The sequence below is a fragment of the Coffea eugenioides genome, chromosome 6, assembly GCF_003713205.1.
Source record: "Coffea eugenioides isolate CCC68of chromosome 6, Ceug_1.0, whole genome shotgun sequence".
NCBI lineage: Eukaryota > Viridiplantae > Streptophyta > Magnoliopsida > Gentianales > Rubiaceae > Coffea > Coffea eugenioides.
The window spans coordinates 40,424,392-40,430,724 of NC_040040.1; positions in this window are offsets into that span (position 1 = coordinate 40,424,392).

The window sequence follows — 6,333 nt, forward strand, 5'->3', positions numbered from 1 at the left end:
CTTTCAAAATACGATTTTCCGGTCTTTGACACCAAAACGCGATTTCTAGAGTCTAAATCACGTCTTGACCAAACTTAAATGAGCGAGCATGAATTTTTTTTTGGGATTTGATAAGTATTTTGAATATTACTTAAACAAGTTGCATTTACTTGATTTTCTTGAAGCGAAACTCCTACGTTTCGAACTCTAGAGAGTTTTACCTTCGTAAAAGATATTTTATCGCAGATTTGGACTCCAACAAAGGAGTTGGACCTGAACGTGATTTTGAGAGGCACTAAACTTTTAGTGAGTGCTTCCAAATACCTGATTGAACTGGACTCTTGTTTTCAATACTTGACCAATGTGATTTAATGATATGTCATTTGTTTGATCGGGCAAGAGTGTACTTTATCGCACTTGCCGTAATATGAGATATACTTGTTTATTGTTGCACTGGATTTGATATATTTGTATATGGTGCACACTTCTTGGAATTCCAGAAACCCTGTGGCGAGTTACTCGAGTCGAGCCGGCAAGGGTTTGGTCGATTGGATAACGAACCCTGAGTCTTTTGTTTGTCGAGTGAAGTGATGTCTCTTCGACTAATCGGTATATTCGAGTATTACCACCAGTGTTTATTGAGGATTTTGGGCCCAGTAGGGGGTTGAATGGTGGACAGAGAGTAGTTTAAGTGGTGCTCTACTGGATTGGTTACTTACTTGAAAGTTGACGAAGTGTCAACTATTATTTGATCAAGCTCTGGTGATACAATGGGAAGTTGGCTCTGAGAGCCATCCGTATCCTTATACTTTGGAATGATTAGTACTTATTATGTTATTGTTTCATTTGAAAACAAAACTTTACACTCGCTCATTTTGAGATTGCTACTTGAAGTGTTATTACTCACTTTTATGAACTCTTCATGCTCGTTACTTTGCTACATTGGAAACTTGTACATATAAATAATGGTCAATTTGCTATTTGGAACCTCACTGGGCTTTTAGCTCATTCCACGCCATTTGTTTTCCTTACAGGGGTACGAGCGAGGCGTGAGACGTGTACAGACTAGCGTGGTCTAGTTGTTTTGACTTTTGTAATTATACTCGCACTAATCGCTCAATTAGGGTTGAATGTACTGAGAACTTTAATCTTTTGATGTATTTGGGACTGTATGGATGGTTGAGATAGAAATGGATGTATTCGTATGTTCCACACTTGGGAACTATTATTTCGTTTATTGTTGAGATTGCATCTTATTTTATTTGATGTGAGTGAGTGAGTCTTGGCGAGAGTTGGGTAGGCGGTCCGCTAAACCCTAGGGTACGCCCAAGGGAAGATGGGGCCGTCACAGATGGTATCAGAGCTCTTATCGAGCTCGCGCCGGGAGAGGGTTCTCGGACTCTGGGGATTGGCTTATTAAGTGTGGAACAAATGTTTATTGTTTGGGGCATTAGATATGTATGTTGGGAAGGAATCTCAAAAGTGGTTGATTTCCTCTTGAACCTGGCCAGTTCGAGTGGTGAATTACCATATTTTTGGATTCTTGTACCCGAGTACCAAAGAGTGATACCTTTATGATAATTCGATATTTCGAGTACTATTAGGATAAGGTTGGATGGTGAAAGCCAAGGCACGGGGAATGTGAATAATCTGGACTTAGGATATATTGAAGATATTAGTGAGAATTGGAATCCTTAGCATGCAAGTGTACGTAGTTGGTTGTACTTCTTCAAGTTTTGATTAAGTGTAGTGTCTGAGCAATACCTAGAGTTACTGTCTCGTAGGATGTGTGAATTGCTATGATATGTATATAAAGAAAGTATGTTATTTTCAATGTGTTTTGAAAATGCTTTTATTGAACCTTATAGCTATTTTATTTTGCTTATACTTATTTACGAATAAATGAATGAATTTCGAGGATGAAATTCTTTTAAGGAGGGGAGATTGTGATACCCCAACTTTTAGGATACTATTGTTGCTTAGTCCCAAAGAGGATATTACGATTTCTTTAGTTTATTTATAAAAAAAATAAACCCTAGTTACTTGTGACTAACCGGTTTTCCTAAATCTCTTATATTTTAATCGAAACCCTAATTGTATTCAATAGAATTGTAAAATCCCGCACATTTTTCTTAAAATTCCTTTTATTTGAAAATTATTACTTTATAATGGCCCTACTACCCAATCACCCCACAATAAGTGCAAATGAATATAGAATTAAGGATTTTCCCTTTTCATTTTCAAGTTATCGCAAACTAGAGTTTTCACGTCTTTTCGTAGTGTTATTATTCGGTACGGAGAGTGTACTCAATTTGATGATTAAGAGTGAGTTTGAGACAAGAAAAAATGTGTGATTAGAAGTAAGAATCATAAGTTAGTGAATTATAAGTTAAAATCCTAGTACGTGCAAAATAAGGAAAAACGGGTCGGACCGACGAGTGTCGCACGCTAACGATTGAACACACTACTTGAACACTACTCTATTACCTCAATCTTGTTACTTTTATTTGAGCAAAAATCATCCCAAAATACCCTTCAAGGCAGCTGAGAGATGGCTAGAGTCGATGATTAATATTTTCGCTGCCTTAAACTATACGGAGGATAGGTAGGTGCAATTCACTGTATTTCAGTTCGAAGGACCAGCCAGAGCCTGGTGGAATGTAATTAGGGTTAAATGGGAAAGAGAGGGGACTACATGGACTTGGGTAAACTTTGTGCGCGAGTTTAATGAGAAATACCTCCCACCTATCATCTAGGAGAAGAGAGAGGACGATTTTATTAAGTTCCGACAGGGAACTTTAAGTGTATCTGAGTATGAAACCCAGTTTACGAAGTTGTCAAAGTTTGCTCCCGAATTGATAGCTACAGAGCAACGGAGGGTTAAGAGGTTTGTACAGGGGCTCAATGTGAAAATATAGGAGGCCTTGGCAGCGACCCAGGTTAACACTTTTACAGAAGTTTTGGAGAAGGCTCAAAGAATAGAAATTGCTAGGGCACAAGTGAGAGTTTTTCATGCAAAAAGGAGAGGCGCGTCTGGTGGAAGTCAAAGGCAAGGACAAGGTGATTTAGATATGCCACCCTTTAAGATGGGTCGAGTAGATGGTGGTGAGAAAATTTCAGGGACACCTAAGGAAATTACTCCAAGAGGAGCCTCGTATGGAAGGGAGCAAGCAAGAGGTGCCTCACAAGGAGGTCAAACCTTAGCACCTCGAGTATCTTGTGGGTACTGTGGGAAGGCCAATCATACGGAGAATGATTGTTGGCGAAAGACAGGAAAATGTTTATGGTGTGGTAGTGTCGAGCACTAACTTGCAACTTGTCCCCGTAGGTCACACCTAAACCCTGAACAAGCAAATGTAGGAGGGACTAAGCCAAGAGTGCCAGCTAGAGTGTACGCGTTGGACCAACAGGCATTATCTGAACCATCGGAGATAGTAGAAGGTACGATTCGTGATTTCTCTTGTTTAGCTAAGTTTTGGCTATAGTGAGACTTGAGAGCTAGAAACGGATGTACACGGAAAATATCCTACATTATTTCAGAGTGCATGTATGAATTTCGATGTCGAAATTCTTTTAAGGGAGAGAAAGTGTGAGGACCTGTCAAATTCTTTATATTTTTCTTAAACTTCCCTTTAATTTGGAATTTATGCGAATTTATTACTTTACAATGACTTTAATATACATTCACTACCCCAATAGCTACAAATAATTATAAAAACAAGGGTTCCCTTTTTACCTACATCGTTACAATAAATTAGGATTTTTACGTCTTTTCGTAATGTGAGTAATCGGTGCAGAGTGTGTACTAAATTTGGTGAGTAAGAGTGACTTTTAGATGAGAAAATAATGTGTGATTAGAAGTAAGAATAATAAATTAGTGAATTATAAGTTAAAACCCTAGTATACGCGATTTAAGAAAAATCGGCTCGAACAGACGGGTATCGCTCACTACCGATTGACCACACCACTTGACTACCACTTCCTCACCATAAAATATCATTGATATTGGTGCAAAATATCTCCCTCATCCTCAGCCCTCTTAGCCGAAATATTTGACCAAAAAAATGCAAGGAAAAGAAAAATTTGAGATGGATTTTGGTTGCGACAAGTGGCAACCATCCCTTAAGTGTTGACCAACCAATTTTCCTCCATATTTATCATCAAAAAACACATAAATTTCCCTCATTTTCTTCCTCCTAGCCGTGAATAAGAGAGAGAGAGAGAGAGAGAGAGAGAGAGAGAGAGCAAGAGAAAAATAACTTCACTTCATCTTGATTTGCACCATTTGAGTGAAAAAAAACAAGATTCTAAACCGATTAACTTGTAAATTGGAAGCTTGGGAAGCTTAGGGAACTAAAAATTTCAGGGGAAGGTGAAGGAGAACACTAGCAAGCTCTAGTTTTGAGGTAAAATGGCTGACCACTCTTGTCTTTTTCCCTTAATCATGTTGGAATTGTTTAGTAATTTGTATTTGTGATTATGATGCTTAAATCAAGAGATTTTGGATGATTGGAGTGATGCATTTGAGTTAGGGTTTGAATTATTTCCTTCTCATACTTGTTGTATGGATGGTTTATGATGTATGTACGCTAGTATAAGAGGTTGTGGTAGTGATTTAAGCAAGAAATGAAGAGATTTCCCTTTTAAACCCCAAATTCCAGATTTCAGGAAATCTTGTTTTCAGTTCTGCCCGTTTCTGTTTGCCTAGGATAGAGGCCGAATCAGGCTTGGAACAAAACATAAAAGTTGTAGGGAATGATGTTTTATAGTTGCCTACAAAATGTCAACTCAATCAGAGTACTGTAGCATGTGAAAAGATAGAAATACCCCTGACTGCCATAGGTAGAACTTTAGGGACAGTTTTGACATTTCACCAATTTGACCGCGCCTGTTCACCCTGAAGCATACTGAATTAGCATTTATCCAAAACATGAAAGTTGTAGTGTTATGTCTTAGCTTTCCAACACCCTGGAATCATCTCGATTGGACGTCGATAGACTGAGTTATTGTCATTTAAACATAGCGCAGTTAACTGACCTGTTTGTGCGATTTTGGTTCAGTAATTTCAAATTTTGACCTAGATACACTATGAACTGGACTAGGTGGTCTTCATCAAAGTTGTAGCTCTCTGCCTTAGCTTCGAAACGGTATAAGTTGGATCTCAATCCGATAAGCGTAACTTCGGTTGTGTCCGTTACGCAAAACAACATCAAATCTGTCTTGTGCTAAACTTTATTTCCGCACATGTCCTTAGCTTGATTTTGTACTTGTATGACTTTGAGCCTATTGAACGGCTATTGAAATGAGATTATTTTGTGTGTAACTGTGGGGTTGATTAAGGAAAAGAATGAAGCCATAAATGGCTGGAAAATAGGAAAATACAAAGGGCGTGCTGGCCAAATTTACGCTCAAGGGCTAGGTAGACATACTTGCAACTTGAGTAAGGGTTAAGAGCGATTACCACTTGAACCATCTAGGCTATTTGCATCTTCTTTAGTCGAGGGATATGAGCTAAAATTTTGCCGGAACTCGTACCCTTGAAAAATGAACGTAGTGACCCCTTTCAAAATATGATTTCCGGTCTTTGACACCAAAACGCGATTTCTAGAGTCTAAATCACGTCTTGACCAAACTTAAATGAGTGAGCATGAATTTTTTTTTGGGATTTGATAAGTATTTTGAATATTATTTAAACGAGTTGCATTTACTTGATTTTCTTGAAGCAAAACTCCTGTGTTTCGAACTCTAGAGAGTTTTACCTTCGTAAATGATATTTTATCGCAGATTTGGACTCCAACCAAGGAGTTGGACCTGAACGTGATTTTGAGAGGCACTAGACTTTTGGTGAGTGCTTCCAAATACCTGATTGAATTGGACTCTTGTTTTCAATACATGACCAATGTGATTTAATGATATATCATTTGTTTGATCGGGCAAGAGTGTACTTTATCGCACTTGCCCTTAATATGAGATATACTTGTTTATTGTTGCAATGGATTTGATATATTTGTATATGGTGCGCACTTTCTGGAATTCAGAAACCTTATGGCGAGTTACTCGAGTCGAGCCGGCAAGGGTTGGTCGATTGGGTAACGAACCCTGGGTCTTTTGTTTGTCGAGTGGAGTGATATCTCCTCGACTAATCGGTATACTCGAGTATTACCACCAGTGTATTACCACCAGTATTTATTGAGGATTTTGGGCCCAGTAGGGGGTTGAATGGTGGACGGAGAGTAGTTTAAGTGGTGCTCTACTGGATTGGTTACTTACTTGAAAGTTGACTGAGTGTCAACCATTACTTGATCAAGCTCTGGTGATGCAATGGGAAGTTGGCTCCTGAGAGCATCCGTATCC